The sequence below is a fragment of the Cololabis saira genome, chromosome 18, assembly GCF_033807715.1.
Source record: "Cololabis saira isolate AMF1-May2022 chromosome 18, fColSai1.1, whole genome shotgun sequence".
NCBI lineage: Eukaryota > Metazoa > Chordata > Actinopteri > Beloniformes > Belonidae > Cololabis > Cololabis saira.
In genome coordinates this window covers 28,472,561-28,486,990 of record NC_084604.1, presented here as the reverse complement: position 1 = coordinate 28,486,990, position 14,430 = coordinate 28,472,561, and the positions used below count along the sequence as shown (strand labels likewise).

General features: G+C 41.2%; 1 long non-coding RNA gene across 3 annotated transcripts in view; it reads right to left on the bottom strand.

The window, feature by feature from the left end:
- LOC133418533 (uncharacterized) overlaps positions 1 to 14,430 on the bottom strand; it is a 52,237-nt gene that overhangs the window by 6,314 nt on the left and 31,493 nt on the right. The gene's annotated exons all lie outside the window — the stretch shown is intronic.

Below are 14,430 nucleotides of genomic sequence, written 5' to 3'. Positions count from 1 at the left end.
TGCCCCAGGACACTTACAACAAATCAGAGGAATAAAGCATAGGCAAATTGAAAACCAGGCTAGTAATGACAAAAGACGTGAAAAGTGCCGTGGAGCAGGAATGCTGGGCAATTACTTGCCATTGTATCAACAAGCTTTTACCTGTGGATTTGCTGTGTCATACAATTCTGCAGCCAACTTGGTTATTTTGAATATTAGCCCTCGGATATTCCTGCATTAATCATCAAATACATCTCTGGCATAAAGAGTCCATGTAGGTTCATTTTCAGATGTACACCTCTTCTTCTCCAATCCCCCCGACTTTGTCAGTTTTTAAAGTGCATTGAAAGTGCCTTTAACTGGTGGATCGTTTTGCAGCTCACTCTTTACCCAAAATCAAACAACAACCACGTCTACCTGTGGGAATCTGTCAAATGACAGGGAAATTCTGGTTTGACAGTTAGCCAGGGTTTTTCCAGGAAGAACCTTTTACAGTAAGAATTCAAGAATGCCTGGAACTAAGGCAGCGGGAACACATTACAGCATTTTGGCTTGCTACTTCCTGCAACCAAGACCGTTTCTTTTCCCACAGTTTCTTTTCGCTTGATGTGTTTGGGCATGCTACTTGCATTTGGACACCGTTCATATATTCTAAAACAAATTTGATAACTGAAACTTCACAAAAATTGTCGCCTTTTCTGCTCTGCTTTACCAGATTACCATGTCACCTGGCTGCCTTTAATCCAAAAATTGGAGGACAAAGAGAAGTTTTAGCAAGTGATTGGCGGGGTGAAATTTGAGAACGAGCTGATCTCCAGGCGCCAGCACTAAATCTAACCCATATGAACGTAGATTAAGTGGAGGTTTGGGATCTTTGGTTGTAATTGTTTTGAAACTTGTCCCCTTTTAGGCCCATTGATTGCTGCTTCCTGCTGGATTAGCCTGTGCGTGGTGCTAATACGGCTATGCAAAAGCTCTGCTCTCCCTGACTCATGCTCTTTACGTGCATACCTTATATAAAGCACACCATATAATCCCTGTAAATAATTTGTGGGGCTCAGTCCACTGGGTAAAAAACCCAAAGAATGTCATAAACCGTCTAATCTGCGATTTAGCAGGAGACAAAAAGAAGCAAAAACTTGTCTAGTTTGCAGAACTATGTCAAATTCAACATTAGTTTATGCATAAAAGTTGGGAACGGTTAGTTCCCCTGAAAATATACCCTGAATGTCAAGTGCAATACCTCGGATTTTCTACAAGGCAAGATGATACAGTAGATGTGCTACTGGAATTTGCACCATGTGGCCTTATTGGTATTTATACAGAAATCCGACTGTGGAAAATCTTCCTCTCTCTTGCCAGATCTCATGAGAAATCTACTGGCACAAAGAGGTCTAGAAAAATGTAATCCTCAACTGGTTTGTCCACCTGTAAAATGTCAGTTTAGTAGCAGAACGTTGGGATTATTTGTATGAAATTGGTCCAATTTGTTCTTGAGGGACTTTGGGACGTGAGAATCTACCACTAGTCTCTTAAAGGGATGGGTCACTATGGAAAACGCCTCAACATAGATATATAGCAAATACTCCTGAGGGGATTGTCCCATCTGTTAACAATCATTGGCTGCTTCACTGATGTACGTATGCTATATTTATTTCAAGTTAAAAGGGAATCTGAATGTGTGTTTGGCAGCTTGCAGCTTACTTTTATAGCACACTTGAACTGCAGTAGGTGTAAAACGTGGAGCGTAAAAAGACTGCTACTAAGTCAGCCACAGTTTACATGCGTGAGCTCATAACAATGCCTGAGCTTGGGGGAATACCAGCAACAGGAATACTTTGAAAGAGAGCATGATCATGTCATAATGCCAAGAAGGTAAAAGGAAAGTAATTCAAAAGGACAAAAACATATAATACCCCCCAAAGGCATGAGTTCTTTGTTTAGCTAAGCTGTTCTTACAATTTTCTTGTTGGGAATGAATATCCTAATGTTTGCTGTACACAGAGTTTGGAAGATGAGGTGCGAGAAAGGGAAATAAGAGTCACTCCAGTCACCAGTGAGTGTATTTTCAGACTTAGGTGTGTTATTTTAAAGTTTTTGAGTTGGTAATCACTCCAGATACCCAAATATACAGAATAAAGTAAAGTTATGGACCCTGTAACGGTTGGGGCTAAGGAATGGATTAAATATGTGGATCATTTATAAACCGATGTTAATACCCATGAAGGACCATGCTCAGAACAACCCTCAGACTAAAGTCTGATTCAAGAAATACTGGTACAAACTAAAATTGGAGCCAGATGAAAGGTTCCCACCAATCTCAAATAACGGGGACTGCAACCAATACTCAACAAATCACTAAAGCAGTTTTCCTGAGTTCGCGTCAGTTCAATTTAGTTTATTCGTGCAGAGCCAACTCATAACAAAAGTAATCTCATGGAACCAAATACAAAATGTAAAGAAGTTTAATGCAGTCCAATTAAATGCGGTCTAATCCAGTTCAGTTATGTTCCACTTAAGTCAAATTCATTGTAATCCATTTATAATCCAGTTCAGTACACTTGTATATCCATATAATCCCAATTCACAAAAAACAAACAAACAGCCAAGCTAAAGGACCCAGAAGATTACATCAATGAGATGCACCAATTAAGTCAATTAGATGCAGATGGGGGATTGCACCAACATTTTATTTTGGTAAAATCCCCCATCTGAAGCCAGTACAAGGTGACAGCTATATAAAACAATGGACGTAGCATTCGGTCAGGAGACCAATTGGTTAATGAAGATCAGTTTTAAACCCGATTTTTCTTTGTACGGGGCACCGGGAACCGTTGGTTCAGAAGCCGACGGGGACACGCCCAGCTCCTTTAGCTGAACCCCGCCGAAATATCTGCAGAGCTGCCGCCAGACGTTTGCAGCTGGACATAGTGTTTAACATGTTGAGTCAACAGTGAAATAAAATTTCATTAGCCCCCTCAGAGTTGGTATGAAATCAAACAATAGAGACCAAAATGTTTTTTTTAACCAGTCTGTAAATATGTTTATTTTCGCTCTGAAGTTAGACATTTTAACATAGGAGTCAATGGAAATTGACTCGCTTTTGCAGCCAGCACTTAGCGGTCAGCGGAGAAACTGCAACGAATCTCAGGCCCCGTTTACACGTAGCAAAAACGGTGGCGTTTTCATGCGCTTTGGCCGTTCGTTTACACGAAAACGAAGCTCAAAGTCACCAAAAACGATCATTTCTAAAAACTCCGGCCAAAGTGGAGATTTCCAAAAACTCCGTTTTCACGTTTGCTTGTAAACGGAGGGAAACGGAGATTTAGGCTTCAGAACGTCACATTATGCAACAGAAGCGTCACCAGCATCATTTGTGCGACCTGTGTTTACAATAAGTTTGGCCACCGTCAATATTTTCTTGTATTTTACCTGTTTTATATTCTAAAGTCACACTTAAAAGTAACTCCACTTCTCTGTCACTCCAAACCAAAGACTCTTGTTCCATCTTGGAAGTTACTGGCAGTCAAGGCTGATTTATGGTTTCGCGTTACACCAACGCAGAGCCTACGGCGTAGGGTACGCGGCGACGCACACCGTACGTAGGCTACGCCGTCCATTTAACCCGGAACCATATTATTCAGGCTTCACACGTGTCATTTGTTGGCGGTTTTTTCCAGGATTCTGATTGGCTAGCATGACTTTACGCTTCTCGTTACACTGCCCCCTGCAGGTTTGGATGCTCATAGCACCTTAACAGCGTATTTATCTGGTTTCGTGTAAACGAGGATATTTTTCAAAACGTAGAGGGGGAAATATCCGTTTTTGTAAATACCCGGCTCTGTGTAAACGTGGCCTTAGTTCCACATGGGTCTCAATCCGTTAAATGGTTGGCGCATGGGTGGCAGTGAAGTGGAAAGACTCCCTGTTGACAGGAAGAAATCTCCAGCAGAACCAATTGCAGAATAAACAGAAACAGTTAAAGTGCAAATAATAAATGAACCTGTGATATACTATAAAAGAGAGAAAAGTCAAGACTGGAATCTTTTCCCATAATCAGCAGTTTTGGTGCATCAGTTCAACCCTCCCAGGTAAGGCAAGAATGTTAAATATCCTTCACTCTATCGCCATCCTCACATATTCCTTCTGTCCTCTATAACCTTAGCAAACATCGCTTCAGGAAATATGAACCTAGACTCCAAATTGTCCTCCAGCTGGATTTTTGATAGCCCTCACTGGACTTTCTTTAAGCTTCCTGGCGCTGCTTTTGGTAATTTGTTATTTTATTCATTGCTGTTTTTGCTTATTCTCATGGCCTTGGTCGTGTTGTGTCTGTATGCTAACTGATGTGATTATGTGACATAAGTCACACCGTACACTTCAAGGGTATTATTTCTCGTGCGCTGTCCAAATCCACTGAAGCAATATGCTCTCTCCAACTGAGCAATGTAATAAAGGCTTGAGGTCGAAACTGAAACTGGATTCACAGCAATAAAGAGCAGGTGAGAAGTGCAGAATAATAGAAACAGGTGGGATTAAAGTCCTGCCAGCTCAAGAAACGTGCTCCCGGGCAGGTAGGTCACCTCACGCTGCTGATCCGGACCGAGGGAAATCACTACTTAGCAAAAACCCTCTCTGAGGTGTGTCTGTAACGCGTGCTCACTCACACGTACATCGTCTTTGAGAATTCTGATCTATATTTACCCACGTTTTATGACGGATTTTGACGCTGAAAAATATCCCTTATGAGTCATGAGGCAGTGAACGAAAAAGGGAGGGAGAGGAAAGGGAATAAGACTAAAATCAGTTTTAAGAGGGATCAGTGGAACAGAGTGCAAAAGAGACTAATTGAGGTGAAGGGGGACAAGAAAAGGAGGATAAATATGGTTGGGAGGGGGATGATGACTGCAAAGGAAAATAGACACTCTCAGGGGGGTCTCGACACTCAATAACAGCATGAGTAAAGCTTAAACCTTTATATTTTGTAGATTTTGCATCATTTTACTGGTCTGACTGGTCAGAATGGTCAGATGTGGTCTTGTCAGCCTGATTTTACTGCACCCTTTCAACCCTCACACGGGCGTAGTCCAGCTCGCTCGGCTTACCACAGCATTACCAGCCACCAGGAATATCCATGAGTGCATGTGCTTGCATTTTAATAAGCGTATTTACATGGGAATGGTTTATTGATTTGTCAGAGGTCAATTGTTTTCACTCTTCCAATCTGCCTGATTTCTTCAAGTTCTTTCCCCTTTGTCTCTTTTATATAAAGCTTGTCGGTTCACTTAGCTGAACATCCCATCAAAGGAAAACTGAAATTAGATTCAAATATCATCTTATCTCTGAATTTAATCATAGTCAACTTAATCAACTTAAAGGGGACCTAGTATGGCATCTAATTCCTAATTTTAAACAGGCCTTGAATGTTTTAAAAACAAGCATTTGATTGTTTTTGCTAAATAAATTAGAAATTCAGCTTTTGAGCCATGTCTTTATCTTCCCAGTCTCTAACCTCATTATCTATGTGGGATTCTGAGTGGGCGGGAGGCTATGATAATGAGACACTGTGCTGATTGGCTGCCTGAATGACGCGATACACCGCTAGGAAAAAATGGCGGAAGCTCCGGCCGGTTGGCGTTACACCGTGTCCTAACTGCATGCGATGCGAGCAAGCGTCAGCGACAATTTTCTATTGGACTGTCCTAACTGGCCGCGAGCGCCGTTTTGAGCTGAACGTTTGTCAGACGCGGCTGTACAGACACTGCAGAATGTGTTGCTTTCCTCCTTCTCCGAGTTGGCAGGCTGAGGGGAGACCACTTTATATATGTTAAAGCAAGAGAAAACGTGTTTTTCATAATAGGTCCCCTTTAATCATTAAACTAAAGGGTTGAATTATCAGATTGTTGACACATTTCTCGGACAGTGGGAAAGTCTAAGTCAGTTATCTCAGTTATATCAGTAACTTGGCCCTCAGATCATCATGTAAGTCTGATTCATTTCTGGTGGGTGTTGGACTCTGGCAGGGCTGCCCTTTGTCAAAGATTCTGTTCCTGGTCGTGACTGCATCCAGGACTTAGGACACGGTTGTTCTCAGAAAAGATGGATAACATGGATGGATGGAATTCTGATCTAATGTAACACCTGGCAAGAAATGTAATAACCCTTGCCCAATACCAGCAACAACAACAACAAAAAAAAATCCTCCAAACAAATCCAAATCAGACTCAGTTTATTTAATCAAACTTCTTATGAAAATGGTTTTCTTTTTCTTTTATTTTTTTAATCTTTGCCCCTTCTCATGGGGGGTAGGATCAGGAACAGCAATAAAAAAATCTCCGTCTTGCTTAAGAGCAACTCTGTAGGGCAGAGGGTTTTTCCAAACTCAAAGCATCCAACTGATGACATCCACTCACAGCAGTTTCATCTGAGTTATTTGATGGCATTGGTCTTTCAAATGTTTTTGGAGCATATGCGCAAGATCTGCGAACGAGGAAGTGATGTGAGCTGGGGGAATTACTGCAGATCAGGCAGAAAGGAGCTGGATTTGCATTGTGATTTTGAATTAGACAGGCAGGGCCTTGTTAGAGAATCCACAAGGGCTCAGTGTTAAAACTTGGCAGCCCTATGAAACTCTTGATCAACCACAAATCACCCAGAATACAGGCATGGAAGCCAATTTTAAAAAGCATGACATTTTGAGATTATGATTAAGCACAACACTAATTTACTCTTTCATTCACCCAAAAAGAAAATCAGTGATTAAAGGGTAAGAGATGCTGGCAAATGAGGGGGTTTTGTGGAAGGTGGATAAAAAAATGTTCTCACAGTGAAACTTGACTGTTGTAATCTCAAAATACAAAAGGCAGTTTTGACTGAATCCCGGTGCAAGTGCGTGCCTGCAGTTTATTGTTTCACTTCTTATCTACAATCCTCAGTGTTTGGTTGTTAAATTACAAACGCCCTTTAAAGCACATTTATCGGAATCCCACAATATAAATGCCAACAACCATCCTCTGATCATCTGTGCCCTGTCAATCAAAATGTCTTATCGCTTAACTCTTTATTGCACAAGCTTCACCTATAATGACACTGTGTTTTATTGGTTTTCCTAGTTTTTTGGAGGGGAGGGAGTTGTACATAGATGAACATATAAAGGACAGTGCAAAATTCTTAGGCATGTATGATGAAGAAATGCTATAAAGTAGGATTACAATCAAAAATGTAACATTTCATTGTTTCTTTTTTTAGTCTGTTTTTGAAAATTCAAGTTGGCAAAACAAAGGAATTAGTGGGAGCACTGTTTACTTAGATTATTGTTGGTACTTGCACAAATTTTGCTCCAAATATCTTGGAGAACGAACCGCATATGTTTGGTGCATATAATCCATATCAGGCCCTTCTGTATGGTGAGAATTCAATGAATCAAATCCAAAATCTGAGAATCAAAACCCAGAACCTGTAACCGAGAAATCAGAATCTCTAACTGGGAGTGCAATCATCTTTCTCTGACACACGTTTCTTTTCTCACCATCAGTTCTACAACCGTCTCGAGTGTCAAATCAGTGCCACGTCAGTGTACAGCGGGTAGGCGGGACATAGCCGAGGTCTGGTAGATCCTTGGCTGCTGAAGGACTCAGGGCCTCACGGCGACATCCACAGAGGTAAATCTTAATTCATGCTTCTCCATCGAATTGATGGCGTCACGACACAGACCCTTTTCGTTGATGCAAATCTCCCTCCACAGAGCGCTGCGTACCCAAGGCGCTCTTCCAAAGTTTTCTGACTACATGTCGTGTGGACGCCAAGCACCAGAAATGTGCCTTGATTACTTCTTCATCATTTTCAAGGTCGGGTAGAGTGATCCGTAAAAATGATATGCAATATCTGAAAAAATTACCCATTGTTAAAGGAGCATGAGGCTCCTTTTAAGAAATGAGACTCTCTAGCACCACCCTTCGCCACGACGGCCATCGGGGGTACTGCAGCCAACAGTGAAGCCGGCACGGGAGAACGGGGAGAACGTGCATGCAGCGTCATGTGACGTCACATCCGCAGGACAGCGCGGGAAATTCCGGCCTGGAATTGCAGCACATTTTGCAGCACACAGCCTGTTCAAGGCAACGGAGAGATACACTAGAGGGCTCATTCTTTTGGGTTTGGAACGCTTCATCTGACATTATTACTAGAAAACGTAAAACGTATACGAATTTTTTTCATAAATCCTGCCTCAATCCTGCCTCATGCTCCTTTAAAAAAACATTCATCACCTCCGATCCACATAAAATATACTTAACTTACACCGTTGTCAGTGTATCTGAGCTATATACATGAAGTAAACGAAAGGAAACTTGGCACTGTGAGCTATGGTGCTGCAGAAGAGAACACACACTGCAGCCTAGCGGCTGGTGATGTAATTACAACGCGACGCAAACAATAATACAGAAGTACCGACGCCAGTGACAGCGTAGGGGCTGTGCGTAGCCTACGCGTGTCGGAGCTGTGTAGAGATGTAAATCAGGCTTCTTATATGATAAAGAAGAGACACAGATTAACAACTTACCTCTGCTTGCTGGATCTACACGGCTGCAACAAACAAGGTTTTAGTTCTCTGACATTGACGTGAGTAACCAGTGAGCTACTAGAGCTCAGCTATGTCCCGCCTCTCCGGCGTGGACTGATGGGGAGCTAATTTGACACTCATTTTTACAACTGCAACCACACAAAAGCGCAACTGGGCCAGGCTGAAAATGGAGACGGTTGTAGAACTGATGGCGAGAAAAGAAAAGCGTATTCGGGAAAGATGATTGCACTCTTGGTTAGAGATTCTGATTTCAGATTCTGGGTTTTGGTTCTCAGATTTTTGATCTTGATTCCCACTACATTTGGCGTTGAATTGACGCCATACTTTGGTCTCGTTATGTAATCCCATAAGGGCTCAGTGAAGTGGAGATCAGGGCTCTGTTGGGGCTATATCCTCACTTACTGGACCCCTAGTTCCTTTTCATGCAGTGGATGGTTCTTAATGTATGTTTGGGGTCATTGGCCTGCACAGTATACATTTCGGGGCCAAGCCGATGCCTCCCTGATGGCATTGCATGATAGATAAGGGTCCGCCCGTATTTCTCAGGACTGAGGACACTGTTAATCCCGACAGAATCTCCAACTCCATTCACTTAAAAAGCAGTTTGAAATTTAAAAAGGACCATCCACTCTGCTCACTGTTGCCTGCAGACACTCATTATTGTTCAGCCCTTCTGCAAAAGAAGCTAAATATTTCAAATTTGGACTCAATTGTCAAAAGTAACTGCTGCTAATTTTTCTGCACTGTTGAGCTTTTGTGAATCACTCTGCCTTACTTCTACATCAAATACGCAGCTTTCTGGCCTCAGTTCTCCACACCAGGACCACTTCTGGCCGGATTTGACTGAACAGCAAAATGTGCTCAGTTTCACTTCAGCGTATGACCTGTGACACAAAACTGTTTTGCACAACCCGACCTTGGCAGCAGAGTTTGACTGTTTTCCTCACCCAGTTGTACAGTAACCCTCCCACACAGCTGTTTCTGTTTCACTTAATAACTGTGTTTCAACCTACATGTGAAATTGATGGTCATTAACAGCTGTTTGGTTTAATTGGTTAATCATATACCTGACTGTGATCCTACAAAATCCCTGACTTTGCGCTTTTGTGCATTGAGAATTGGCAGCTTAAACCTTTTTAAGCATTTTTGCAGTTTTATGAAATATGTAGGTCATTTTACGATAAATGACAGTTTAATACCCCATGTTTTGAATAAGAAAGCCTATGTACCCGCCTTTTATAAATAAACCCCCACTTCTTTACTGCAGACTCCTGCATAATATAAACATTTCAGTCCCGCTCCCACATACATTGTAAATCTTATACCTCTTCCCTTCACATAACATTTGACCCTCATGTCAACCTCCCTACAAGGTGCTCTGAAAAAAAAGAAAAAAAACAAAACAAACTAGACGTCTCCCCTGTTTCTCTGCATCCATCTGCTATTTTTAAACCTGTTACATTCTCCAGATATTCTGCTGTGTTTGACAGCTCTGTCCTGCCACGTCACGGGAGCTGAGGTTGTTCAGTAAAAGTTGATGCTTCATCTTTGTCAACCTTAACCCCCTTTTATGCCTTTTTCTCCTCAGTGACTCACTCGTCATCGCGTTCCCTCAGGGCAGACACTGGACAATTTTCCTCCTCTCATTGACCACAACAAACTTTGACCAGAACATTTCACTGGCATCAGCTGCCCAGCACAATAAACAGGCTGCACACACAGGCTCCTTGACATTTCCCATAATAAACTAAAATACTATGCCACACAGTGCTCACGCTGGATTTCGCTGTGATTTAAAACCCAGAACCCAGTTGTCAGAGGGCATATGGAGCAACTATGGAGGCAGTATAACTTCATAAAAATGAATTGCACAATAAAAAAGATAAAAGCAGTCATATACTGAATACTTTCATGAAATTTAAACAGTCAAATGATAAACCTAGTGTTATATAAAAATATGTAATTGCTATAATGGCCTTAAAACGAGGAAAAAACATAGTAGTTTTCCAATAAAGGCTGTAAAAGTGTAAGATGGCTATGATTTCTCTGGGGCGTATTCTTTAGGTGTCATGCAGGCAAACTAAAAAAAAAAAAATAAGATGAATATGGGACTTTCTAACATGTATTTAACTTTGTGAAAGGGTGTATTTGAAACCAGACTATAATCTTTTTTTGAACCTAACTAAGCAGTTTAGTTGTTTAAATTCTAACCAAATACTAACGGAAACTAAAGGTCAACAGCAAAAGTAAACTAAAGTGAGTCTGGAAATGGTACTACACAGCAACAAAAAATAGACTGGACACATTTTCTTCCAGGAACAGACAAGAGGCATATGTCACTTTTCTGGGAAAAAGTCTGATATTTGAGGTATACCCATGACTTGATCCATGCTTTAATATGGACTTAGAAGCTTTTTCTAGAAATAAGTTTTACAACTAAGCAAAGTTTGCCAGTTTGCCATCTGAGCTGTCAGTGAAGAGCTAAAAGAGCATAAACCACTCTTATTTTAAAGACAACATGACTTTCAGTGTTGTTAACTGTTGTGTTGTGCTTCTTGGGGTTGTCCACTCAAGGGCCCGCAGCCTCTGACCGAGAACCAAGGCAACAACCGAATCAGCCCTCTGGCCTGTGCATCTGCTGTCGACCAACTGGCCCGTGGCCCGAAGCCCCAGGTCAACCTGGTCACCACTTCAGCTGCCTGCTCTGACCGACCCACTTCCAGCCCGCAGCGTCCAGGACCAACCTGGAAGGGACTGGGTCATGGTGGAACCGCTGCTGCTGTTGGCTCCTCCGAGCCACCGATCTTGGTCGTCAGAGGTGTCAAAAGTATTCACATTCATTACTCAGGTAGAAGTATAGATACTAGAGTTTAAAAATACTCCTGTAGAAGTTGAAATATCAACTCAAGTTTTTTACTCAAGTAAAAGTATAAAAATACTGGTTTCAAAACTACTTAAAGTAAAGTATAAAGACAAAAGCATTGAAAATGAAAGCATCTTAGTATAATGCAAATATATTAGAGAACCATCTATGTGTACTATTGCGCATTAACATGTGTTTCAGAGAGCAGAAGATATGATGACTAGTTGCCTATAAGTATTGTAATGGTGCAAAAAGTCAAACTTCAGAGGCATGTTATCATTTATCCTAACCTTTATTGGAATGTACATCCAAGTTTAGTTGCAGGAATCTGAGGGCAACAGATGTAAAAACAAAACTGGACAAGAACATCTGAAACAACCACAACCAAATTCACTCTATCCGGATGGAGCAATTTAACTGGATAGTTTTTTTTTTTTTAAGGCCGAAATGAAATAGAGTAACGAGGCTGTTTTTTAAATGTAAGGAGTAAAAAGTACAGATAATTGTGTGAAAATGTAAGGAGTAAAAGTAAAAAGTCGTCTGAAAAATAATTACTCCAGTGAAGTATAGATAACCAAAATTTCTACTTGAGTAAGGTAATGAAGTATTTGTACTTTGTTACTTGACACCTCTGTTGGTCGTGTCTAGGCTAACAACGGATGGCCGCAGCCTATTCATCTGAAACAAGGACAGCTTCATTCAGAATGAATGTAATGTTAGTAAGTCTCAAACATTAATATGAGAGGAGCCAAACTGAAATATGTAGCTTGTTCCATTTGACTGCCAGGCTTGTTCGCTCTGGCAACTTTCTCATTTTTGGATTAACTGCCGTTGGTCACCGGTGTCAGTTCCTGCCAACACATCCCTCTTTATAGGCCTAAAAAGCTAGCTTCAAACACATATGCATGACATCACAGAGGGCTTGAGCAGTTCTTTTTATACAGTCTATAATAAAATAGAGCAGTTACTGAGTTTATAGAAATGATCCAGCAGTTTACAGAAAAATAAAACGTTGTTTATTTAGTGTCTGTATCCATTTACAAACACAAAGTGTTACATGGCCAATGATGGCCGTTTCTGGCTTCAGAGAGGTAATCTACACTAGGACAACAGGTAAGTTTTCTCCTCTTCAAAGAAGACAGCGCAATTGTCTGAAATCTAAAAGCTCTGCAAACTGAACCACGCCTCACTGCTTCATTGTGCACGATGGCCAGTCGTGCTGTTAATTAGCCGTGCCTAATTGCTGGTAATATGTTGCTCAGAAACGCTGTATCCTGGAGCAGCAGATATTTCAGGGAGATTAGCAGTTCGAGGGGCCGGGTAAAGGTGAGCTTAAGACATTCCCAGCATGTTCCGGGTAAAATCGGCCTATTTCTGACCACTTAAATCATTAACATGTGATTATTTCCACCTCGCTGAGACCTTCCAGTCTTACAAGTTACATAGTGAGAAAAGAAAAAAAAAAAAGAAAGGATGGCATGTCCTTCCCTTGTGTTGACATGTCCAATGGAAGTTATCACATTGTCAGTGAAGAAACTGTTTTCTCATTAATGCTCAAATATATCCGGTCTATGTTTAGCCTGAACCCAATAGTCAGTAATCTGAAGCCTGTGTGTGTGTAATAAACTTTGTTGGTGGCCATTTGCTGTCAACTCATGGTGCATATACATGTGTTAGAATGCTTTAAAAAAAATTTACAGGCTATTTATCGCATACGTGTTACCACCTCAGTTTTACTACACATTCTTTGTAGTGCCTACCACATCACAGCTCTTAAGTCATATTTTTGCATAACACCTGATAAGACATGTTTTGAAACTGCACAGGGGAAAAAAGTTACAAGTGAACCATTTTTTTAAAAGAATTTCATTGAAAGACGCCCTCTTTTTTAATCTAACTTGCATAATTTAAGAGTGATCAGTATCTTTCCTTTACATCACTTTTGGCTTATACCCAGATCCCTAAGCTGATTACGTACAATCTTGTTACTCTACCATATTTAAGGGTTTTAAAGTATGTTTAGTAATTGCTGCCGCCAAAACTCCAGAGGAAATGTATGAGTCACCGCCTGTCAAGCTCACTGCTGCGTCAGAAGGGCCCACTAACGCATCACGACGTACATCCCTACGTCTCACAGCAAACATGTAAAGAACATCCCAGGAACAGCTGCATGACAGACAGGACCCAAAGAGGAAACCGTGTATCACAAGGGTCCTGTATCAGATGTCCATCTGTTTGGCTTCATCACAGAATGAAGTGTTGCATCACATTAACAGACTGCATCTGTTTCAACGGTTAACTGGAAGGTCGTGTCCAAGACCACACCTCCGCTTCACTCATTAACTACTCAACAGCCTTTGCACATTTTACTCATTACTGAACAAGTACACTGACATTTCTGACTTTTTCTGAGTCATTGAGAAAACACAGAGGATCTGGCTGTATCTTTCCGTGAGGAAGTCAGCGTATGAGGCAGTTTCCATTCAAAATTTTCCATTTGGGATCCTCTATGGTAGATAAACTCAAATTACAAGGGTGAACGGTAAATACAGTGAACTAATTTCCTAGGGAGTAGACAGCCACAGTTTACTGCAGTTTAAATAACTTGAATTAAACTGGTGATTGAAAATATGTTTGATTTCTCTGCCAGCCAAAATTAAAGCAGACTTTTCCGTGACTGTTTAATCATTGTGGGAGACTTTAACATACATGTTAACAACCCCCAGGACAGAGGGGCTAAAGAACTATGTGATGTGCTAAAAAGTTTTGGTTTGACTCAACATGTGAAACAGCAAACTCACAAATGGGGGCATACTTTGGACTTGATAATTAGTAAGGGTCTTAACATTTTTCAACTTATGTGGCCCTGTCTGACCACTTTTTTTGTTTTCTTTGAAAGCAACCTCTCCATCCACTCAAGTGGCCAATGAGAAGTCATAAAAAAGGACAACTCAACTGAAACCTTTAACCAAGTCTACTCTTCCACCTCCACTCTGTCAATGACATC